General features: G+C 35.0%; 1 long non-coding RNA gene across 3 annotated transcripts; it reads left to right on the top strand.

Annotated features, from left to right (window-relative positions):
• The first annotated feature begins 16,614 nt into the window (after positions 1 to 16,614).
• On the top strand, positions 16,615 to 20,777 carry LOC131076725 (uncharacterized). 3 transcript variants are annotated; one of them, XR_009113482.2, is made up of 8 exons: positions 16,873 to 17,063; positions 17,830 to 17,931; positions 18,101 to 18,223; positions 18,325 to 18,871; positions 19,023 to 19,194; positions 20,173 to 20,250; positions 20,348 to 20,392; positions 20,623 to 20,777. It is a non-coding gene; the product is annotated as an uncharacterized LOC131076725 (long non-coding RNA). The 3 variants fall into 3 exon arrangements; XR_009113481.2 differs by lacking the exon at positions 16,873 to 17,063 and adding an exon at positions 16,615 to 16,843 and having other exon boundaries at positions 19,023 to 20,250; XR_009113480.2 differs by having other exon boundaries at positions 16,866 to 17,063; positions 19,023 to 20,250.
• Positions 20,778 to 26,993: the final 6,216 nt, after the last annotated feature.

Here is a 26,993-nt window from a genome sequence, read left to right as displayed (position 1 = left end):
CATCTTGCAATAGTTGTTGTTTCGGCATTTGACTATTCCTACAGCCATTGGAAACAATTCCTGTGTCTGTTCCTCCAGCCACAACGACAGAGTAGTTCCTACCCGCTTTCCAGAAAAATTTGCAAATATGAGAAATGTTACAACCTGCAAATAAATCATGAAATAGTTTTGACGGCAAGCCTTCCAAAATGAATATAAACTAAAGAATGCAGAAAAAGAGGTTAGAAACAAAGTTTTGGCAGCAAGCCTTCCAAAACTAAAAAATAAACTTTAAACTAGAATAAAAAATATTAGACCTACATGCAAACTTGTTAGCAATTTAAAAAACAAAAAAAAACTGAAATCAAAACCTGCACAAAAAGGTTAGAGAATAAACTTCTACTCTTCTCTCAAAGAGTGGCTCCAAGAAGGGTGATCTACGAAATGAATAATGACAACCTTCATCAATTTCAACTTAAGTAACCTGCTCTAATACCATGAAAAGAATAACAAGAGGAAGAAATAAAATGAAAATCCAAGTAAGTTATTGATTGAAGTAAAATTTACCAAGATAGAAGAGAAACTTGAGAGCAATCACCCAAACATGAAGAAGAGACACGAGTTTTTGAAAGGGTAAAAGCAAAGAAAAACCCTTTGTGTATTATGAATGAAGGTAAATCCTAGAGAGAGAGAGAAGCTCATTATAATAATGTCGTGAAGTGAAGAATAAGAGGAGAAGCATCTCTTAAATAGAGATGAGGAGAGGAGTTACAAAGTAACTCACATTTCTACGAATGCTACCATTCACAATATGTGGGTGCAAAGTGCAAACATCCTCTTAAGGAGGAAATCTAATATTTCACATATTTGGAATAAATAAAATGAGTTGTGAGAACTCAAATAAGAAAAAAGACTTGTAGGGATTCCTTAGGAATATTCCTAAAAGTAACAAATAAAAGGAAATCAACTTTACCAAGTAAAGATTAATTCTTAACAAAAAGCCTAATTTTTTTTGCAAATTTTGGCTTGTGGGTTGCATAATTTTTCACTTATATTTTTTTAATTTATGATTTTAAAGCAATCATAATGGAAATTACTAAATCTGATTTATTTGTTGATTCACATATGATTACATTGCTTTTTAGTTATCTTTATCATAATCATGTGTTGGATAATGGCTTCTTTCATTTCACATTGCTTCTTTTCATTCATAATACTTTTGCATATTGCATTTTTAGGGTTTCTAAATGTTTCCTACTTGCAAATCACATCTCAAAGATTTTATCCATGTTATATGCTTTTTTATGATGACATTTTAAGTACATGTGTAGATCACATAAAGACTTGTAGAAAATGATAACATCAATAGGGTTGACACTTGTACCTCTCCTAGGATATTTAATGTGAATGAGGAAAAAGTCAATACTCCTATCAATGACCTCTCTAATGGAGAGAAAGCATTGAAGAGAAACATGACACCATCCTCTTCTCATAGGCATACCCTAGCGCAAACGGAGCAAGATCAAAAGATTGCTTTACCAATCCCTTTAGATCCTCCTTATTCTCCTATAGCTTATCTTAGCCCCCTCAACCTATCAAAAAGGATGTGAATCATGATGGTCGAAATCATAAATTCTCTACAAAGGATATTCCTTCATCTAATTCTCCCTTTGATCCCTCCATGTGTCCTTACACTACAAATTTGGAATAAATCCATGCTAATGGTCCTCCTTTTGCACAATTAAAAAGCTCTTATAGGAGTGGTTATAACATAATCTCAAAACAAGGTTATAGAGGACAAGGAATTGGAAAATATGAACAAGGAATAAAAGTCCCTATAAACCCTCCTTCTCCAACTAGTACAAAGGGTCTAGGACATTCTCATAATTCACCTACGGATGTTCTTCTTAAAATTAAAAACTTTAAGGAGTATCTTTCAAGACATAGAACCTATCGTCCATCTAAAGGTGCAATAGACTGACACAAGATCCAAATTTATGCTCATTCATGATGACCATTAAGGGAGAGCAATTTGGGGCCCAATTTGGGACCAAGGCATAGTATGTCCTGGTCTTGGAAATCAGGACTCCAAATTGGGGGTTGAGCTAGGAATTTGATGAAAATATGGAATAGGTAAGTGGTGTGATAAGAATCAACACTTCAATCAGGCCTCCGAAGCCAAAGTGCCAATTGAGGTCTAAGTGAGAACAAAATTGTAGGCGAGTATAATTTAGGATGCTACACAAATATGTTAAAAGAAAAAGATGAATGACTACATAACTAAATAACAAGGTCATGACATAACTACCGAAACATAAGGTAACAATAGACTCTTATCCAAGGCCAACTTATCTCTAGGTTCATGGCTCGATGGCTATTTCATCCTCTTCCAAGGTCTACACCCCTCTCCTTGATGATATTCTCCTTCTCTTTTGAGGGCATTAAGTTTCTTGCATCCACTTAGACACACAAAGGTAGTTAGGTTGAATCTTATTCTTCTCAAGATCTCTTAATATAATAAAACATTGAACTATCGATATCAATATACATTCATGGGTAGGTGCACCAAGATGGAGGACCAAAAAGTTGCCAAATTTCTTTTTACCCAAACAAAGCCATTTGGTGCACACCAAATAGGGCGGCGTGCCAAGTCTAATATTTGGTCACACCAAACCTATTTGGTGAGTTCCAAATAAAGTGAACATCATATTTGGCGCCTGACAAATGTTTAGCATTGGAAAATTGTCTTTCTCTTTCACTCTCTCTTTCCCAACAAGAATATATACATGAAATATAACATTTAACTATAACTCACATGTCAATATAACTTAAAGTATAAGTCACATTTCAATATTTCTTTTTCCTTTCTTATACTTTAAGTTATATTTCATGTATATATTGGTAGGATGTTTGAGAGTGGTTTCAGATCTGTAGGAGTTATAATGTAGATTCTAGGTTTTAGAAGATCATTTAAAGTTTTAGAAGATCATTTAAAATTTCAGTAATCAACATGCTCCTATCGACATTATCTCACTCTCTCTATGTCATTGTCTTTATCTCCCCCAAACTCTAAACCTATAGATCTCTATATATCACTCTTCCTTTGTCCCATTTCTACCTCTCTCTATCTTACTCTCTTCTCTCTCCCCCAAGATCTAACACTACCTCGTTGCCTCTCTTTCCTACCCTTCACTCTATACTATATGTTCTCTCTCTCTCTCTCTCTCTCTCTCTCTCTCTCTCTCTCTCTCTCTCTCTCTCTCTCTCTCTCTCTCTCTCTCTCTCTCTCTCTCTCTCTCTCTCTCTCTCTCTCTCTCTCTCTCTACACACCTCCCCCTCTCTCCATCACTACCTTTATTTCCCTAGGCTTCTCCTACCTTATGTCCCTTTTTACCTCACCTTCCCTCCTTAGCCCTATCTCTATCCCTCCCTCCCTTCATCTCTCTTCTTATGTCTCCTCTTATTCTTCCTTTCACCTCTCTCTACATTCTCTTGATCACTACCTCTCCCTCCCACCCTTTGTCTATCCCCATCCCTAGGTCTTTCCTTCCATCTATATTTACCTCTCCCTCCTTGTCTCATTACCCATCTCTCTCTCCCCCTCTATCTCTCACCTATATCTTCCCCCTATGTTTCTCACTCCTCTCTTTTTAATATCAAGGTCTCTCATCTCTATATCTCTCCCCTCTTTAGTTCTTTACCTCCCTTTCCATCTCTATCCCTATCTTCTCACCCCTCTTTCTCTCTTTGTGAACTCTCTCTCCCTCACCTCTCTAGGTCTCTCCCACCCTCTCTTTTTCTCTACCTTTCATTCTCTCCTTACCCCCATCTATATCCCTACCTCCCTCTCTCTTTCCTCTCCCTCTCTCTCTCCCCATCCCTATGTATCTCCCTCCCTATTCATTACCGACCTTTCTACCTCTCTGTCTCTGTCACCTCTCTCTCTCCCCAAGTCTCTCACCTCTAGATAGAGAGAGAGACCAAGCAAAAGAGAGGGAGATAAGTGAGAAAGAGAATGAGGGGGAGTGAGGGAGGAGTTGAGGGAAAGAGAGAGAGGGAGAGATCCCAAGTGTGTGTGTGTGTGTGTGTGTGTGTGTGTGTGTGTGTGTGTGTGTGAGAGAGAGAGAGAGAGAGAGAGAGAGAGGGAAATAGAGGGAGAGACCAAAGATAGAGCCCCTATGCAAGAGAGGGGAGGAGAGAGGGAGGGAAAGAGATGGAGAGACCAAAGAGAGATCTTTATGTGGGAAAAGATATTTTTTGGTGGCTTCATCAAAAGGTGAATGGGGGATAGCAACCTTAACTTTTCATAATATTTTCAAGATAAGGTTGTTGGCAAGAGTTTTTTAGCTACCACCATTGGAAAGGTGATCCATCATTTAGGCTACATAATTTGGTTTGTTAAGAATAACTTTAGCATTCCCTTTGTCAGCTTTGTCAATGACGATGTTATCATTCTTAACAAGATTTTTAAAGGCAAAAAACTCATCTTTGGGGACATTGAGTTTAGGGGGTTTTGCACATTTCAAGGCAACAACAAAATCTTGTCTAGCCTCATCTACAACCATGTCAAGAAGATATTAGATAGCCTTCTCAATATTAATGAAAAAAATCACTTTAGAGATGGAAAGAAGAGTGAAGTCAAATCCTAAGCCACGTCTCAAAAAGTTAAGGACCAAAGGGTCAATCAAGAAATTAGAAAGGTTTACTAGTTTGGACTCTCAATCATCAATGATGTTGGAGGGAGAAAGATTAGTTTCATGCATGTTAAAATCAGAATTGTTATTATTAAAATGGAGGGAATGACAAGAGTCCAAAGATTGGGTTTGAGGGCAAAGAGTGGTGCGATTGATGATATTGGATTTAGGGGGAGAATTGAGAAGGGCGGAAGGAACAAAGTCCACGTAGCTAGAGGGGAGAGGATTATCAAAAGAAAAAAGAATCATTGTCAAGAAAATTAGTGTTAGAGTTTTTAACATCCAAAACTATTACTATATTTGCAAGATTGTCATAGGTGATGGGATGTGTGGAAAGGAGAAGGGTGCATTTGGTTTATTCATGAGGCTAGTGGTAGGAAGGTTGGAAGGTAACATGTGATAAATAGTGGAAACATTATGGAATTTGTAGCATATACCATTCACATCATCAATTAAGTTGCAAGAAATAAATGAATTATAGTACTCACCAGTACTCATGGTTTATGACTGATCATTCTTGGGTAAGTGTGAGATTTTGCCAAGATCTAGAGGCAATGGAAAGCACAAATAAGAGAGAACAAAATAGATGATAGGTATAAACTGTATTCTATCAAGATGAAAATACTGATCAACTGGATCATCAAGCGTTACATACAATTAATATGAGTTTGCTTATATAGGCAAGGCTATATGGATATGTGAGCACACAAACATGACATGTGGCTCAATAAGAAACAAGGGTAGGTAGGAAATAGGTGTGGGTAGGTAGGAGAAACAATAAAATATTCCACATGAGGTGGATCACCCACTGAATGTGGAATGTAACAACAAGATAAGTCCACAAAAGGTAGAAATTCTCCTACACACACTATCCCAGTGTGGCACAAACACCCAAGTGTCTCATACCCAAACTACTATGAAATTCATTTCCTAAGTAAACTTAAGTAAGGTATAATAATATCCAAGATGAATAATTATTTACACCAACACCCCCCATTAAGTGCAACTTAGGGGAATGCACTTAAGTCTACAATGCAACTAAGCAATGCAAGATGGGTCCCGACTACGAGGCCATGTTAGGTAACCATGTACAAATGCAAATGCATGCAAACCAATGCGATGAAATCTCTCACAAAGCGGGGAAAGAGAAAAAAAAACCCAATGGGAAAAAACCCTCCCCCAAAAGAGAGATGAAAATTAGATACAAAGAACTCTCATAGAAGTATGTGAAGGAACAAAACCCCATGTGAGGAAAAAATCTCCCCCATATGAGAGAAGAATAAGAGAGACTAGGAAGCCCCCCCTCAATGTGGAATCTGCACCAATGATAGAAGCTCAATGATGAATGAAGAAACTGCTCCACGAACGTCGAACCACGTTCCTCCCCTTAGGAAGAAACAAAACCAAAGGTGTATCCAAAAAGTCTTCCCAACCATGAAGGGAAGATGAAGCAAAAATACTCATGATGAAAGGAATCTCTGAAAACTGCTCAAGTGTCCCCATATCGATGTTGAAAGTTACCCCCTCCAAAGGTGGTAAACTGCGCCACACTGCTAAAAAAGGCACTGCAAGATCTAGTGGAGATGAATGTAGAACAATGTCCAAAGACTCATATGTCTCCTCAAAAGATAAAGAGACCTCCTCCAAGTGTTGTACAAAAGTATCCACAATCATGTCAACCTCTAAAGATTGATCATGTAGAGAATGCACGAGAGGGTCAAAGTGATCCCTCGCAACAATCAAAGAAGGATCATCTTCATCAAAGAGAAGATGAATGTCATCAATGATGTCTCCCAAATCTGTAATGGAGGACTCCACAAACAAACCTGCAATGTCTGTCAAGTAGTCATCCCAATCAACTGAAGCTAGAAGACGTGAAATATCCTGTTGCACTGAATCACAAGAGGGCAAAATTGTCGCATTGGCTGCATCATTAGGTGCAATAGGTGGTGTGATATCAAGAGAAGCAGATGATATGCAAGGCTCAAGAATGGGGTCACAAGTGAGAATCCCCAAGTTCAAATGCCCAAAGTTCTCCTCAAAATCTGAATCATCAACATAGGAAGAATCAACCTCATCAATAGGACCAAAATCTGAAAAAGAATACAACCGAGATGCATGATCAACCACCCCAGTTGCAATGATAGCTCCACTCTCCAAGTCTCTAATGATAATTGAATCAGGTGTGAACTCCACAGTTTTCCTAGTTGCCCCATGTGTGATTTGATAGATGGACAGAAGATTGTTTGTCAAGTGGGGTACATACAACACATCATTGAAGGAGTTATCCCCAATGGCAACAGATCCTTTCCCAATCATATCCATGTATGTATGATTGCCCATCAAAATCTGTGGCATGTGGCAAGGCTCAAATGTAGAAAACATAGACTGCGAAGATGTCATATGATGAGAAGCCCCTGAATCTAGAAGTCATCTCCCTGAATCAGGACTTGTAGTAGCACAAAGAGCTTGTCCCTTTCCTTTATCTGTCCCAAAAGAGTGATCCTTTCCTTTATCCTTGGAAGAAGAAGCCAATATAGACATTCTAGAAGGTAGGTTGATTCTATTCTTCTCAAGAAGATTCTTCAACTCATCAATATCCTTCTTATAACAATGATGTTCATCATGTCCTGACTTCTTGCAATATCCACAAAAAAGATTATCCTTATATGATTTTCTCTTAGGTGAGAATGGTGTATCACCTTGTTGTGGAGAGGAAGATTGTGCTCCATATTGTTGTGGTTTTGACTTAGGTTGCTTTTGATTCTTGCCTTTTCCTTGATTGCTTTGATTCCCTTTGTTAGCCACCAAAGCTTGTGACTTTGAAGATTTGAGAATCCCCATCGTGGTCAACTTAGATTGCTCAAGTATCAACATCTCCGTGAATGAATCAAATGAGGGAGAAGTGTATGAGGAACCTTGAGCTAACCTATGGGTGTGAAATCTAGATATAAAGGCTACATACTCTGAAGGAATCTTGTCCAACAAGTGATAAACCAATTGAGCATCATTTTTGTCAATTCCACAATCCTTTATCTTTGCTCTTAGCTCAGTTGCTTTTGTGATATAATCTTGGATTGTATCGAAATCCTTGGGATCCAAAGTTGTGAGTTCACTATCAAGCTTGTAACCCTTAATCTCATCAACTTGACCATACAATTTCTTAAAAATATCCCAAGCCTCTTTAATTGTTGTACACTTATCAATGTGAAAAATGAGGTCATCTGATACATACTTTCTAAGAGTTCCAAGTGCCATAGCAGTCTTAGTAAGCCATTCAATTTGAGCATTAGGATCAGCCGTAGGATCAGGTGGTGCTGTAATAGTTTCATTTATATAATAAATGAGTCCTTTTTCCATTAGTTTACTCCATGCCTTAATCTTCCATGATGCATAATTATGAGGAGTTAAAAATGGAAATTTAGGAGAACCCATAGCACCAAAATGAAAAAACACAAGATAGAGAGAGGCACAATCACAAAAGACACTCCCCCAAAATACTCAATCAAGAAACCCCCCCCCCCCCCAAAAAAAAAAAAGAAATGATGATTGACACTTTATACTTAGTGCGTATACAATGGGCCACTTGCAAAACAAGGCAAAGTGGACTTCTGATTTCAATTTACAACTTCTCAAAATGAGATCTAAGAGACTTCAACAAATACTGCTAGTGATCTAAACTGAGATGCAAGCAAAATGCAAGTACCAAATATGCCAAGAATGGTCAAATACTGAAAGTACAATTCCTACTCAAAATCATTGCAACCAAATGGCAGATTATGAAATTAGATGAAAAAATATGCACTTTCAAAAAAAACGGCACCTGAAAAGGAGGTCGTATGACCCCAAATGAAGCCTTTGAAGTTGCAAAATCGGGGATTAGACAGGTACAGTCATGAAGATCTGAAATTTCTGAAAAATCCATCAATAAAAAAATTCACGAAATTCTAGCCCATTTCAAAAAAAATTGCACCAAAAAAGGAGCAAAAATGAGCAAGATATGGCCATTTGAAGTTGGACTGCAAAATAAAAAAGCTCAAAGAGAGGGGCCTGCAAAAAATTTCCAAAATACTGCTGATGTGGTTCTGACGTCAGCAAATGATGGGCTTAAATTTGACACTCGTCTTCCTGTCAAAATTTTTTTGCCTCCTTGCCCATTCGATGTTCGTACAGTACGAACTGGGTGATGTGTTGATCTGACTAGGCGTACGGATGTTGATAGCGGGCCAGTGGCGGATGCAAGTCCACTGGTTTTAAAGACTGTCGGGAGAGGTGGAGCCCGGACGGTGGACAGCAGGTCGAGAAGTCACCGCGAGCTGGGGAAGTTGTAGGAGGGCCGACGAGGGCTCTGCCGGCGGTGGGGTCGGGGCCCGGAGCCCGGAGGCAGCAGGACCTGCAGCAACGACGGCGGTGGCAGAGAACCGACGAGGGCTTGACCGGAGGGGAATGGCATGCATGGAGACCGGTGGGAGTATGAGGTTGGGAGCTGCCAGAGTAGGGTTTCAGGAGATCCGCAGGGGCCGGGCCGGAAGTCGGGGTTGTCATAAAGGGAGCAGCGGGGAGAGCGCGGGGGACTGCACGTGCGCCGACAAGAAGACCTGCAGGCAACGTCGGGAGGTGCCAAGAAGATCTACGGGGGGCCGGCCAGACAGAGTATGGGCGTCGGCGGTGAGGTACAACAGACTTCTGCGGGCCTTGCAAAAGCTCTGCGAAACCTGCAGAAAGGTACGAAGATCACAGGGGGGTCTACGGACCCCCAAAACATTTTTTTTTTTTTTTTTTGTTTCCGAAATTTTTTTCAATTTTTTTTTTTTGAAAAATACTTTTTTTTTCAATTTTTTTCTCGGAAAATACTAATTTTTTTTTTGAAATCCGTACAATAATAGCCAAAATGAGCAAAAAAAATTCTCACCAAAATAGGTCGACTTTATAGCCAAAATTCATGGAAAGGGCCTCCCGGATTCAACCGTGATGTCCAAATTGCTGTATGACACCCCCAAAAATTGAAGCCTCCAAAATGTCTCCAAAAGACTAATCAATGAAGTCCTATAGGCTCTAATACCATGTGAGATTTTATCAAGATCTAGAGGCAATGGAAAGCACAAATAAGAGAGAACAAAATAGATGATAGGAATAAACTATATTCTATCAAGATGAAAATACTGATGAACTGGATCATCAAGTGTTACATACAATGAATATGAATCTACTTATATAAGCAAGACTATATGGATATGTGAGCACACAAACATGACATGTGGCTCAATAAGAAACAAGGGTAGGTAGGAAATAGGTGTGGGTAGGTATGAGAAACAATAAAATATTCCACATGAGGTGGATCATCTATTGAATGTGGAATGTAACAACAAGATAAGTCCACAAAAGGTCGAAATTCTCCTACACACACTATCCCAATGTGGCACAAACACCCAAGTGTCTCATACCCAAACTACTATGAAATGCATTTCCTAAGTAAACTTAAGTAAGGTATAATAATATCCAAGATGAATAATTATTTACACCAATAGTAAGACATGTCATCATAGATGAGTCATTTAGATTTGCACCTTTGAGGTCAAGCTTTCCTATCTAGGCACACCTGATACTATTCAAAAACCTTTGTACTTCAATGGGCAACCCATCTGTTGTCTTCCTAGAGAACTGGTTCTTGCAACTGGTAGTAACTAGGGAGCAGAGTTCCTTAGATTTAAAAATTCGGCTAGGAATGTTGATGTTGTTTAAAAGATTCTTTAAGTTGCTAAAAAAATATGTTAAATTGAAGCTAACTTTATTTTCCAACTTGTTAGATGGTATATTTTATAACTAAAAATTGCAATTATTATTTTGTGCCTTGGCTTAACTTTATTGTCTTCTCCAATTCTTCTTTATTATTATCTTATTAGTACTTGTCATAGGCAATACTATTACATTCACTAAAGCACAATTAATCAATTGTTCTCCACCAATCAAAAGTGATTACTATTTTTGTTTTCAAAATAAGCTTAGGTTTTTATAATGTTGGGACTTATATTTTTAAATTTAATATATTAAGAAATTATTTATCTATACTATGATTGGTTTTAAAAAATTGGTGTTATAGGAACAAATTTTTAGGAATGATAAATTTTTAGATTTTTTTTTAATTTCTTTATATTTAAAAAAGAAATGTCTACTTTAAATAGTTGGTTTTTTAATTCTTAATTTTTAATTATTGTAAATAAATTAATTTTTCTATTTTATAGACTTATTAAATTAAATTAAATAGAAAATCAAAATATGTCATTACAAGCATTACACAACAATATTTCTATTAAAAAATAAACTCAATTTCATGAAATCTTCTATTGGTAATACTTTTTGAAAATTATAATTAATTTTAATATATACAAAATAATTTAATAACTTTTAATCATAAATTTATATATTTTTTGTCATTAAAAAATACATATTTTCGCTCTAATGTTTATATTATACAATTTTATAATTATTAATAGTTATTTTATTAAAGATTAGCTATAATTAATATTATATAAATATAATTTAAATTATATAATGTTAAACTAATAATTAATAATTAAGTTTAACATTAATTTTATTATTATAATTATATTTATATAAGTTTTTTAATTAAATTGGGATTATGTGTTTAAGAAAAATATAAATTTTTACTATAATATTTATATTATATTATAATTATTAATATTATTTTATTAAAGTGAGTTATAATTAATATTACATAGATATAATTAAAGTATTATAATTCAAAATTATAATAATTAAGAACTAAACAATTATTTTTATTACAATACTATGAAGACAAATACTCACCACTACGTGGCACTTGTTTATTTTTATTATATTTTAATTTTTTTCTATTTAATATTATACCTTTATAAGACTCTTTCTACAATTCATTTCTACATTTTTTCTCGTGATGGATCACCATATGTGTTTTGACACGTGTTTTAATAAAGTTTACAAAGTGTAATCCTAAATACCATGTTTGAAAATTATTCGAATAAAACTAAAAAGACAAGATTAACTATTATTATGTTATAAAAATGAAAAAAGATTTTACTTATGGATGAGAGAATCAAAGTCCATGTATTTGCTGTTATTATAGAAAACAACAATTTTTAAGTCAATTAAGCTCCATAAATTCTATAGTATTATATTATTATATATTAATGTCTTTTCCATTGGATTCTCCAATTTTATATAAATACATTCAATGTTTGCTTGGAATTTTTGCATTTGACATTATCACATATATATTTTATTTTCATCATATCCTATTATTTTTCATGTGGCATTAAAAAAAAATTTGTTTTACATTCTATATATCATACCATTTGTGGTGTTTCTCTATTATAAATTAATTTTTTATATAGAATCCTCAAATGTGAGTTATTATTAAGATATCTTTTATGATAAAAAACTTAAAAATACATATTAAAATATATTAATTAATTAGAAAAAGAATGTTCATAAAGAAAAAAATCTAATAAGAATATTTTTTCAATATTATTGATTTTATTAAGATATTCTATCTTTTTTTCTAAGTTTCTAAAAAAGAAAAAGAAAAAGTAGGAAAATAAATGTATTATTAAATTTCTACAAAGAAAAAAAAGTAAAGCTAAAATTAAGAAAATAAATATATTATTAAGTTTCTACAAAGAGAAAAATAATATTAAAAAAAAAGTAATTAACTTTATTCTAATTCATCTTTTCCTTTTTCTTTTAATGATTAATTTTTATTAAGTGTAAAATTTATTTTAGTTATTTATGTCTTTTTATGAAATTACAAACAATAATTAAAAATTATTCAAATTAATTTAATTTATAATTATTTATCTTATCAAAATGCTAGCTGTTGTAGAATAATCATATTTAGAATTAAAATAATTCTTAATTCACTATTTTATTTGATGAGAATATTTTTAATGTTACCTTCTTTTATTTGATATTCTTATTTTTATTTTATTTTAATTCTTAAACTTCATTTTTTTCAAGATTATTTATTAAGTTAAAATTTAATTTTAATTATTTATGTTTTCTTATGGAATTACAAATAATAATTAAAAGATATTAGAATTAATCTAGTTGATTGTATTTTTGTCTTATTAAAATTTTGTTTATTGTAGAGTAATTAAATTTTTGAAATTTATTTTAATTTATATAATAAAATAAATTCCAACTTAAAACCTAAATTAAACAAACTTAGAACAAGAGAGCAAGAGAGAGCAACTAATTATTGATTACTCATTCCATACCAATAATCTATAAATAGTTGTGTTGTTGTAGAGTTATACTAAGGGTAACATGTCATTTGATTATTATATCCATCTATATCTCTCTCTTGGCTATATATATCTCCTTACCTCTCCCTGTATCTCTCTCTTTGCCCCCTCTATCATTCCCACTATATGTATCTTTGTATCTCTCCCTCTCACCCTCTCGCTCCCTCTTTTGATATCTCTACTTCTATGTCCTCTTTATCCCTCTCTCCCTCACTATGTCTATTTATACACTTTTATTTCTCTATATATATCTCTATATCTCTCTCACTGACACACATTCCATATTTCTCCTTCCATATCTCTATCTCTATATCTCTCTCACTCACACAAACACATACTATCTATTTCTCCCTCTCCCTTGCTCTATCTCTATCTCTATCTCTATCTCTATCTCTATCTCTCTATCTCTAGATCTTATACACTCCTCTTACTTCATCTCTCCTACTCTCTCTCTATATCCCTCTCTACCTCTTCACATATCACTCCTATATCTTTATCTTTCTATCTCCATGTCTCCCTCTCCCCCTTTCCATCTCCTTCCATCTCTTCCTCTCTATCTCACCACCTTTATATTTTACAAGTTATATCTATTCTCTCTCTCCTTTCTACCCTTATCTCCATATCTTTCTATCCCTATACATCCCTCTCTCCATCTTTCTATCTTATCTCTCCCTCTCTTCCTCTCTCCCCATTACTCCCTCTTTTTATATCTCTCTACTTCTACTCTTTCTAATGTGTATACACATACACTCCATATTTCACCATTCCCATCTCTATCAGTTTTATCTCTCTATATTCCCCCCTCCCTATCACTCTCCCTCTTTCTCAGGTCTAAACCTTTTTGTCTATTACTTGTCTTTGTCACCTTCTCTCTCTCTCTCTCTCTCTCTCTCTCTCTCTCTCTCTCTCTCTCTCTCTCTCTCTCTCTCTCTCTCTCTCTCTCTCTCTCTCTCTCTCTTTGCCCATCTCTCCCTCCCTCAGTCACTCCCTATCCCCCTATCTATCTCCTTATCTCCATCCATCTCTCTCTTTCTCCTCTTCTATATCGCTACATCTCTCTATTTCTCTTCCAATATATGTGCATCTCTCCCTCCATTTCCCCCTATTTCTCTCACCCTCTTTCCATCTCTATTTCTCTATTTCTAGATATCTTTATTTCTCATTTTCATTATATCTCTCCCTCCCCCCTCTCCCTCTCTCCCTATATGTCCTTAGATATCTATCTCTCATTCTATCTCACCATCTCTTTATATGTATCTCTCCCTCTTCATTTACAGATCTCTCCCTAGCTCTTCCTCTATATCCCCCTATCTTTCTATCTCCCTCTACCTCTCTCTATCTCTCTATTTTTCTTCTTCCTCTCTCACTCTATCTTCATCTCTACTTATATCTTCATCTCTACCTATATCTTCCTCTCTCCCTTATATCTCTAGACATGCCTCCTTTTATCTCTCTCTCTCTCTCTCTCTCTCTCTCTCTCTCTCTCTCTCTCTCTCTCTCTCTCTCTCCCTTTTAGACCTCTATTTATCTATATCTTTTTCCTCTCTATATCTATCTCTCCCTATCACTTCTTTCATCTATCCCTCTAACTCTATCTAGTTATCTTTATCTCTCTCCATCACTATATCTCTCCCTCTCTTTATATATCACTTACTATCTCTATCCTTTTATCTCTCCCTTTCTCTCTTTTTTATTTTTCTTTTCCATTTTTATCTATTTCTCTCCCCTCTCTCTTTAATCTCTCCATATCTCTCTCCTCCTCTCCATATTCCTCTCCTTATTCTCCATCTATGTCTCTAACTCTATTTATATCTATATCTTCTTCTTCTCTAACTCTATCTTTATCTCTTTATCCATCTCTCTCTTTCTCTTCCCCCCTCTATCTCTCCCTCCTTCTAGCACTATCTCAACCTCTCTCTCGCTCTCACCATATGTTGTTGGTAATGAAACTTGATTTTCTTCTCAGTTTAAAGGTTTTGTTTCAATTATGATTGGATCGTTGTAATTGGATACATAGTTAATCTGAAGCTATCACTTCTTTACTGAGAACTTTGTTACACAAACAAAATTATGACCTAACAAGTGACCTCATATATTAACCATTATATGCAAAAAAATAGCCCTATCACTTCTTTCATCTATCCCTCTAACTCTATCTAGTTATCTTTATCTCTCTCCATCACTATATCTCTCCCTCTCTTTATATATCACTTACTATCTCTATCTTTTTATCTCTCCCTTTCTCTCTTTTTTATTTTTCTTTTCCATTTTTATCTATTTCTCTCCCCTCTCTCTTTTATCTCTCCATATCTCTCTCCTCCTCTCCATATTCCTCTCCTTATTCTCCATCTATGTCTCTAACTCTATTTATATCTATATCTTCTTCTTCTCTAACTCTATCTTTATCTCTTTATCCATCTCTCTTTCTCTTCCCCCCTCTATCTCTCCCTCCTTCTAGCACTATCTCAACCTCTCTCGCTCTCACCATATGTTGTTGGTAATGAAACTTGATTTTCTTCTCAGTTTAAAGGTTTTGTTTCAATTATGATTGGATCGCTGTAATTGGATGCATAGTTAATCTGAAGCTATCACTTCTTTAATGAGAACTTTGTTGCACAAACAAAATTATGACCTAACAAGTGACCTCATGTATTAACCATTATATGCAAAAAAAAATAGACCAAAGTTTCTCCTAATTCACCTTACACACTTCTTTCAGCATACCCATTGCACACTAAGGTGCAATTGCTAGTTATTATTTGTATTTTTTAAATGAACTTGATAATTATAAAATTGAGATTTATATTTTTTAACTTAGATTTTTAGATGTTTTGAATTTCTTTATATTTAAAAAATAAATATTTATTTTTTAATAATTTTTATAATTTTTTATTTATATAATATTATAAATAAACTGAATTTTCTTTATAGATATATCAATTTCAATAAAAAATTAATTCATACAATCATGACTTAGCATTACTGGTCTTGGTCGGTTCTCTTTTAAAGACTATCAATGTTGTAAGTTGCAAACAAACCAAATCATGAGCTCTAGGGTGTTTATTTTCTTTGATGCTTTGAGTTGAAATATTCTTCCCAACTATCTTGCAAGATAGTCAAAAGTGTCAATCAAATTTGAGACAATTTGAAAAGCCAATACAAAAGCATCAATTGGAATAAAAATGTAGTCCTTGAAGCTCAAAAAAATAGTCCTTGGTAAACCCCTGACAAAAAAATCATCATCATTGTTGCTCTTTAGTTACCATTGGCTAAAGATAGGCAAGGGCCGCATGCTTGACTAAATTGATTCTAAATTAAAAATAAATAAACTAGAAATTCAGACATAGATTTCATGCCTCATTATCAAGCTACATTTTGACATTTTCACCACTTGGGTATCTAACCATAGAATTTTTTGTCATGTGAGTACTGGAGAAAATAGTGCATTATTGGACCCAGTTTATTTATTTTTAGTTCTTGTCGAGGGAATTCATTATCTTTCCAATAGTTCCTATTATCTCCACCAATCACATTACAGATATAACTGCAGTTTCTTATTTTGCAATGTTTAAGTTGTTTGATTTAAACAATTTTTAACTGAAATGCATAAATGAATGAATTCTACGGTTCCTCATTGGATTAAAGTTTTGGAGCGATATACTTGCCTTCACATGGAACGAGGCGGGCTTCAAGGGCTGGAGTGTTTGGTATTATGTAGATGGCGGACACAGAGAGTCTCCGGTGCAGAGCCCAATGGAAGAGAACTGAACTTTGGAGTTTTCCGAGGCTCGTCAGAGTATCACTGCCACACCACAGTCCAAGAGGACACATTTCTTCCACGCATTTGGCTGAATAGTCCACGTGCCTTGTGTATGTTTCCACATTTTGCATGTATTTGGAGGGTAATACGTTTTCTGTGTAACAATTACTTATACTCAGTGCTGGAAATAGTTTCTATTGCTACCCCTATAGTTTTCCTCAAATTCCAATAGTGCCTTACTCGCCACTGCAAATGGATGATTCTACACTTTTATAGATTTGCAATGCAGGACTGTTTCTTATATTGCAATCAAATGAAATAAGGCGCAAGGTCTGTGATTTCTTAAATGCAGTTGGCATTGGGTATCCTGGCTTGTAGTTTTTATTTTTATCAATTTATTATGAGATGAATCTCTCTCATTTTGTTTTCCAGCAATCTCATGTTTGCTGGGTATTTAGGATCACCATTGGTGAATCAATTCACAATGTCCATGCATATTTTGCCTCATTCAAGCTGATACTTGATTTCTGGATAATGTTAACCTAGTTTCTGGATTTGTGATTTCTGATCTACGCCTCTCTGTCTCTACAACTTTCTTTATTAAGTTTAGGGTTTTTTATTTTCTCTGAATCTAGGCTGGCACGTTCGATTATGGTGCTTTGTTTTGACTTCTTTAGGGCTAGAGAAATGGATTTGACTTATGCATGCCAATTGCTTCCCTGTAAGTACACATTTCTACAAATATATTGAGTGCATTCTAACATTTCAAAAAGTCTCTCCTCGTGGTATATTTTGTAGAATTTACTTGCCTTGTCAATGTTGTCTTCCCTAGTCTCTTACATAATTTGTGGACTGCTTATCAAACAGTTCGTTTACCTTTCTTTCCTTCAGACTTTGCAAATAATCACTCCAACACAATTTAAAAATCTTGATTTCACTTCTTTTAATGCTTTGGGTGGTTATCCTACAACTGTCCAAAAGAAAACACACAATCAGGTGGTAATGGTGGATGCCAATTTATTTTAATAGATCATGTAAAAGCAAGAATCTTACCAATGCCATGTTGTGCTATAACTGACATTTGTTGGTTCTGTAGCTTGTGGGTCGACTTCCATTGGAGGAACTTATGGCTCAGATACCTTCATTTTTGCCTGCATTATTTGATGCTTTTGGGAACCACAGTGCAGATGTTCGGAAGGTAGGCTTTTGTTTTTGGCTTCCAAATATATTTATTTGTTGCTAATAAATGCAGGTCTCTGTAGATTCTCTGCCTTGTTAATATTTTCTTTACTTAAGTTGTTTTATGTTCAAGCCTGAAAAATATGTTATTCAGAATGAAGAAAAAAGGAATATATATGCTTGTACAGATGGTCGTTTCTTTTCCAGTAGACATATATATTGTCCTTGGAAAAGCACTTTTACCTTATCTTGGAAGCCTGAGCAGTACCCAACCGCGACTTGTAACAATTCATGCAAATAGAATTTCACAGGTGCACTATATAATCAGAAAATTTGTGCTGATAACTATATTCCCTATAAACGTTTTCCAACTATTTTTTGTACCTCTGAATCTGATTAACTCCTTTTACAGGCAAGGTCAGGTGTTGTTGTGGACATGCAAAATGTAGAGGCAATGACAGGGCACATTAACTGTCTGACAAAATACCTCAAAAAGATATGTCCTCGTGGACTACAATGATTTCAGGATATGCATAAAATGGATTTGTTGACAATGCTTCAGAAACTTTTAAGCAAATTTATTTAGCAGGTATCAAGCCAAATTCCACAACCTTTGCTTGCATCCTCCATGCCTGTCCCAAAACGGGAGCATCGGAACAGGGTATGGACATCCTTCAAAGCATAAAGGATGCAAATTTTTTCCAGATGTAGTTACAATTGCCCTGGTAGATGTGTATGTAAAATGTGGAAGCATAGACAACGCACGGGAATCGTTTGACAGAATGCCTCGAAGAGATGTAGTCTCATGGACTGCAGTGATTGCAGGATATGCACATAAAGTATTTGTTGAAAGGTTTCTAGAAACTTTCAAAGAAATGCAATTGGCAGGTGTTAGCCAGACTAGACAACCTTTGCGAGCTTCATCCCTTACCGTTGCAAATGGGGAGGTTTACAATAGGGTATGGATATCCAATTCTCTATACTTGAGCAGGGCCTTCCTCTTTGGTTGCTTTAGACAATTAAGTCCTCAACATTGAATTTAGGATCTAGAATGTAGAACAGGGTATTAAACTAATTCCACTTGCTAACGATTATGTTTGTCATGTGCAGCCAAAAACATGGAACAAAATTCATGGTTATCTAGATACCCCACCTCAAATGATATCAATGGTTCTATCAACCAGAGTGTTCATCCCATCACACAACCCCTGAAAAGGGCTATTTACGGTAGTTGTATGGACATGATAAATTGATGGTTATTTACGGTTGTTGCATGAACATGGTAAATTGTTGTTCCTTGGCATTTTTCTTTTGGGTTGGATTTGGTTATAATGCCATAGTAACTAGCTTTTTATCTTAATTATAATTGCTAAGTTTGTTATTTAAAAAAATGCAACTGACAATGTCAATGCTGCAGTTCATCTTCAAGAAGCCAGTTTCTATTTTTAAAGTTGTTTGTATTTTAAATTCATCATAAAGATTATTTTTCATCACTGTTAGAGTGTAGAGCACTTTGCATCACTGTTAGAATGTAGTGTTCTTTGCTTTTAGAAATTGCTTTGAAGGTGGAATCCAAGCAACAAAATGAGACCTTCAAAGACCAGCTAGTCCTTTTCATCTTAGGAAAAGAACATTTCTTGTGCAATTATCAACTCTTCTAACCTTGTCTCAAATAATGGATCTGTTAAGGGTTCTAGACTCCTTTATTTTTTGAATGGGAAGAACTATTGTGCTTATAGAATGCTTATTGTATATTTAATTTATGAATTCATGTCCTTAAATAGAAGGGGGAGATCCTTGTAACTAAGTAGGATTTACATATTGAAGAATCATAAAGTCATGTGTCCAGTCCAAAGAATTTTAATTCTGAGCTTATCCTCATGGTTAATGACTGTCATGTGAACAATTGAGAAAGTCTCTTTGATCATAATTGTTAGTTTAAAGGCAACTTGGTAAATCCTATCCTTGAGAATGGTGAATAAAAGAACCTAATTTCCCTAAGGTTTGTGGATGATCTCCAAATGCTAGATGTGGAGCATCTACATTCATACATTTTGCAGTGGCATTTTCAATTGAGCTTTTCTAGGACAAAATGGGTTGTGGCTTCACTCCACTGGTTTTTTATAGTTTGACACTTAGCCCACCTTACTAGTACGACCAAATGATTTTTAATGTCTGCTCACACAAGAACTGCATTGTACAAGGATGATAAAATGTATGAATTCAATTGTTCATTTGTTAATCTTTTGCTCTCTTGTAGATTGGGTTGTCAAATACGTCAAAGTGCATATATAGTTCGATTCCAGGCATGGTTTCACCTTCACTTAGCCGAATTTTGGTATAACTATTGTTCTTTCATGCATAAAAAAGTTTGGACAGACTATATCATAGGCTCTGTAAAAGGCAAATAATGGATATTCTATGTTGTGCATAAGGTACCTGCTGAGGAAACTCGATATGTCAAGGGCAAACATATACAGGTATGTGTGCCATTTTGGTTTTTTGTTTCAATAGAAATCCTCTATGATCAGAACATAATTTGTTTACCATGCAACTCATTGGCTTTTTTGATGAGTTTCAATTAGGATGGATTAATGGCAACAGTCAAACTTTTTTAAGCTGAAAAGAATCTTTTAGATCTTTCCTATGATTTCTGGAATGACATTGTAAACACCTTGAGATTGATTTCATTTTCTACGTTGCTTTACAGGTGGACTGATGAGATTCAATAAAGCATAAGAGTCCGATAATAGATTTAGTTTCTATCTCTCACCTGCCAAATTTATTAGAACTAATAATTCTTTGTAATTAGTTAAGGATAACAGGGACAAATTTATTGAAAATCTAGTTTTTTGGTATGTTCAATGGATTGTTTATGTTGCATGTTGGTCATAAGTTTTAATGGTGTTAATAAGTTTTAATGGTGTTAAGTGACGTTGTTCCTAATTTTGCTAATTATTTCAATTTGGGAATGTATTGCACAAAATAAAGAAATTACGAAATGACAATAATTCTTGTTCCTTTTGTCAAATTGGCTTGACTATATTCTAGTCTATACTCTAATGATAATCTTCATAAGGACTAGTGTGATTTTTTTATTTGACACACCCATTACTCCCATTGTAGTTGTTCCTTTTGTCAAATTGGCTTGACTATATTCTAGTCTATACTCTAATGATAATCTTCATAAGGACTAGTGTGATTTTTTTATTTGACACACCCATTACTCCCATTGTAGTTACCTGATGTACAACAATCTTAGCTAAGGAATATTTTCTTCAGTATCAGTGTTATCTGTGTTCACAGTCACATACACGACAGCTAAGAAAAATTATTATAGGTCTGAGTGTTATCTGTGTTCACAGTTACATACACGACAGTTAATCCACACCCACCTTTGCAGCACTGGGCAGGAACTAAGCTGTCCTGCAGCCCTTGTTTTAAAGAATTTTGGGAGTTTAGGTGTCTCTTATTGACATTTTCTAATCAAAAGTTTATGCTTTTTAATGTCTATTAGTGGAAATCTTTCTTAGCGTAGTCTTGATGGACACATGAGCCTATTAAATCAAAATTTCAAATTTAAAAAATAATAGTAATAATTGGTATTAATTTTTTTTCAATTTTAGTAAATTTTTATTTATCAAAATATAGGTAATAAATCAATTAGTTATTTTATAGGGATTTGATTCGCACTATTTAAATCAATTTAAATAAAATATATATTTCATTACAACCATTATATAGGAAATATCTTTATTAAAAAAAAAACTCAATTATTATATTTCATTACAACCATTATATAGGAAATATCTTTATTAAAAAATAAACTCAATTATTATATATATTCTTTACAATTATAATTTTGTATGAATTTTTTCAAATCACTCTCGTTTATAAATATTTTTAAAAATATAATTCTTTTTAATCATTTTTTGTTGGTAATAATATATATTTTATTAATAATTGTAACTTAATTGCATTCACCATCGTTTCATCTATTAACCCAACTTTAAAACAAAATTGCTTCGTTAATGGAGTCATATTACTATATTGTTTGCAACCTATTACCCTACTTCGTTAATGGAGTCATATTACTATATTGTTTGCAACCTATTACCCTACTTCTATCGACTATATGTTGCCCTTCATAACCATAAACATGGTGTTTTAATTCTAAACCATTTATCATTCTATTTGTGATTCTACAAAAGATACAAACTTTTAACAAAATTTGTGTCATCAATTCATTATTTCCTCACTGCTTTTAACAGGGTGTTAAAAGTTTGTGTCATCAATTCATTATTTCCTCACTGCTTTTATCAGTTTGTTCACCCTGTGATCCTTCAACTTGAACCCTTTCTCTAGTTCATTCATCTTCTCTTCTTTCCTTTTCCCCTTTACTCGATCCCAATCATTTTCCCACAGAAAATGCTTCAAAGAGTTCCAACCCATGTATGCCTCTACACGTCACTCATCTTTGCCTGCCTCAATTTCCCACCATATGAATGACATCAACTGCTAGGGATCCTCCTCTTTTGCATCCTTCACAACCTCTTTGGTCACAAATATTGCTTTCAAATTTGTTTGTTCCAACACTGTTTGTAAACCGTGCAAACACTCTTTGTCAACACACCCCTCAAGACCCATTCTACCTCTTCTTTTTGGCCTACATCCAGACCCCACACCACCACATTTGACACAATGTCAATATTGGTTATATATATATATATGTCTTATGTCAACAAGAAATCCCCTCCCAATAGAATTTCCATCATCTGCACAATAGAATTTCCATCATCTGCACAAGGATATCCTCATCGAACTTGAAAAGGGTTTTAATACTCTTCTCTATGATTTTGCCCCAAAAGGCGATTTATTGCTTTGTCGCGAACAAAGTAAAGGTGGCCCCCATTTTTCTCTACCAATAGCCACCCATCCTTCTCAATTGCATCCAAACTCTTCCCCTGCAGGCATTATCTACACACCTTAATAACCCCTATCAAATAACTCTACCCACCTCACTCTCTCATTATCACTTTTGATTATGACGGAGTACATACAATCTCAAGGATAGAGCTCAACCTCTCAAAAATCCACCATCATACCTTCCACCCGCTCATTATTAAATATGATCACCCACTTGAGTATCTTGTTAGCTACTTCGTTCCCTGATCTCATCACATGCGAAATATGAAAATCCTCAAATGTTGCAAGTAATTGGATTGCAACGGTAACATATTTTTTTATTTTTCACACATGAATTTTACCTTTTTAAATTGCATTTATTATTATTAAAGAATCACCCTCTAGGTGTATCTTTGATAGGCCTAATATTTTGGCCATTTTGAAAGTTGGTATTGCCACCTATTCCTTTGCTTCATCGTTTGTTCCCTCTGATAATTTTGAATCTCGACTTGCTAATATATTAGCCTCCCAATCTCTTGCCACATATCCAGTGCCCCATGGTCCTAGATTGACCTTTGGCACCCCATCAAAGTTAGCTTTGTACCACCCTTCTATCAGTTTATTACACTCCAAAATCCTCTCTTGACAAGTCTCCAAATTAGCCCAAGCAGGCCCATTAATAGGCCAAAATTTAATATACAACCTATTGGTTAACAGATTGGATCTCTCAAAATAAATACTCCTATTGCCCAATAGAAAACCAACGAGAACCAACAGTTGGGTAAATAATATTATTTTACCCTCTGCATAAAGGTACAACTCCCTATATGATATTCAATGAATCTTGAATAAACTTAATCATGTAATTCACTTTTAACCAGAAAGCAAACACAAGGCTTTAACATTCACTTGTCAACACAACATGAACGCTTCATGATAGATAATGAAATTCATATTAAGACATTAAACTTCAAATAAAGATTAACTCATAGCATGATCAAAAAATATTTGAACTCTGATTGATACTCGCTCGTGTCTCATGGGACAAGGGGAATCAGAATATTCAAATGCTTTCAGCTAATTTCATTCATCAAATTGATTCACAGACTTAAAATGAAAAATCAGAGAAAGGAACCCGATACATGAACACATAATTATTCCAACAGAAATCTTTATATATTCAACCTCACAGGTTCTCTAAAGCTGTATCATATATTCCATTCCATTCAAAGATGGGTATTTCACTGAAATTAACAAGTCAAAAACCAGTTTGCTCTCTCAATTTTTACAAAATTTTATGGATCCCACCAAAACATCCATAACTAATATTTATAGCCACCAGGCTCAATTGTCTTTTTTTAGCAAATGAAACTAACCCATTAACTCAAACCAAAGTTTCAAGTAACAACCATTCGTAACTGAAATTAACTAAATGGCCAAAAGCCGTAAATAGAGCTATAATGATAAGAACAGAAAATGGCTTAAATTGTCTCAGGGGTGTGTGTGGTGCCACGTATATTTCACCACTCCATATGAGTCACGGAGAAGTTATGAACAACCTGGTAATGTGGGAGCCCAATGTGCAGGATGCGTTGCTTCCAAACTTCTTTGTCCATACTCACTTGCATAACTTTAATTTTGTGCACTTCTAAGTGATCTGAACAGACAACTAACATAGATTCAATTCGAGCTACTCTGGTGAAGTCATCTCTAGTTAAAGACTTTGATTCTTTAACCAAGTTTATCTTTCCTTTGAAACTCTCCACCACATCTACTGCCTGCTCGATGGTCTGTCCATCTTCCTTAAGAAGTTGTACATCAATGCACTTTAAGTTTTTCTGCATCACGGCAAAGAGTCTTTCAATTCTTTCAACAGCTTAATGGACTCTTCGTGACCTTGCTTTATGATTGAATTTCTCCATTCAATATTTTCCTTGGCCACATACAGTACCTTGTCATCCAAATCGTTTACTGCCTTTTCTGTGAGAAATTTCATGACACCATATTTCTGCACATCTCTCATCTGAATCAATATTGCAGCCCATTTTTTCCTTTCCTTCTCCCACGTCGACACATTTGTTTCAAGCTATTGAGTTACAGTTACAACATCTCTGTACACCCTGATCAGATTGGTGATATACTCTGTTCCTTGCTGAATTATGGATTCAAGCCACTCCTCGAAGGTTTCTGCCAACATATGATTCCTCTGAACCTTATCTAACAAATTTTGGCTCATGGGTGATTTAGGATCAAAACTCTGAGAAACCTATGACAGGGGCTGTGGACTAGGATGATGTATGGCATTGATGTACTCTACCATCTGCTTAACAATCTGTTTCAACTCCTGTTTGTCCTTCTCATCCTTCCATGTTCTGGATAACATTCTTTTAGTGGAGGACTCTAGGTGTTTTGCGTCAGCAGCCCTTGAAGCAGTTCCTAAATCAACCTTTTCAACAGCAAAATCCTTCTCAGTAGCATTCTCTGGATCTTTGTCTGAAATCGGCCTAGCCACTTTAGCTACCCAATGCCCTGTATTCTCATCCACTTCTAGCATAGCTTTTGCTTTTAGCTTCTTAGACTTAGGTGTTTTCCGGAGGCATCTACTCACCATATCCTCCATTGGTACGCTGATAGGGACTACATTACGTTTCTTACTAATTGACGCTCCCAACCACCTTGAAACATTTGGAGATTCTTTTGCTGGTGGCGTATGATATTCAGAATCCAGGATAGCCAAAGTAGCCACTTGACTGAGGCTTTCCTCAGGTTGCTCCTTTTCTTTACCTGCATCTTGAGCTGCATGGATGTTTGCTTCCGGTTCATCCATAATCACTTGCATCTCTTCACTATCAAGAATTATGATAGTTTATTTTCTTGAAATTTCTTTACTTTTCTTCTTACTTTTGGAATGGGTGACTCGAACTGTTGAGGGGCCAAATAGTGGTTCTTTCAGTCTTCTAGTTTGAACCTTCTCACTTTGTGTATCAGTGACACCTGCAATATCAACAATAATGTTAGAAGAAGAAATTGATACAGCAGCATGAGGTTGCTCAACTGATTTCTCGGTTGAGGTAGTGGTCAATCTTATTCCAGATCTACAGTCTCTTAACCATTTTTCCATTCTCCTTATAACATTAAAGGTTTTAGATTGAATATTTTCTTCTTTTCTCCTATCCCAGTCAATTTTAGGAATAGGTTGCTCATGAACTCTTTCATTGAACTTCGGGTCTAATACATCTTCACCTTCCTCTTCTTGTATTTCTGTTATGTTCATTGGCAATTTCAAAGTAACGATTTGTCGTATAGTGAACCTTGACCATAATCTTCTCCAGACTTCAAATTCATCACGACAATCTTCCGAATAGTCTTCTAACTGGGGTATATGTGAAAAGTTCACATCAACATTCAAGTGTTTCATTGCATATTCTTTGCTGTCAAACCCCTGCCGAGCAACATAAGGCTGCAAATTCATTTTCTTGAGCTCCACTTCTAAGTTCAATGCATCAGAAACAATTTTGCAACTATAATATCCAAGTTCAACTGGGAAATTTGCTTCAGACTCACTTTTCATCCCTAATTTCTTATCAACATGAGCTAACTGTCTGCAAACTTCTAAGAGTACATAACTATCAAGAGCATATCCGAGCAATTTGAAAGGTTCATCTTCAAAGCCACCAATTCTAATATAAGTAAATCTAGGAAATTGAATAAAACAACTCCCATATGTACTGACCAACTTTAATGCCTCAGGTGACATTCTATTATTCAAATTTCCCTGTAGTTCAAAAGTTAATCTTTCCACAAAGACATCATTCCATCTCAAGAAGTTTTCTGTGTACCTCTGTATCTACAAATGTGGATAGAACTCATAGACCTTCATTCCATTAACCCAAGGTTCTTGATATAATCCTAGCCATTCTCTAATACAGGCTAAAATATAAAACAGGTATGAAGTCATATGAAAATCAATTGTTCCAACAAAATTACTCAAACCTTCGTGCAATCTCTCAGCAATTACTTGCGCCCAGTCAAGGTATTTCTCACCAGATAATAATACCTGAATGTAAAAATACATCCAGTCTTCCCAATAGAAGGCATGTGAATTCCCCTTAAGCCTATTCAAAAGAATCACAATATCTCTTACTTCTGTAATAAAATGCTCTCTTGTCAAGGGTT

The sequence above is a fragment of the Cryptomeria japonica genome, chromosome 10, assembly GCF_030272615.1.
Source record: "Cryptomeria japonica chromosome 10, Sugi_1.0, whole genome shotgun sequence".
Lineage (NCBI taxonomy): Eukaryota > Viridiplantae > Streptophyta > Pinopsida > Cupressales > Cupressaceae > Cryptomeria > Cryptomeria japonica.
The sequence above is the reverse complement of the archived record's forward strand: the minus strand, read 5'-3'. Positions and strand labels throughout refer to the sequence as shown.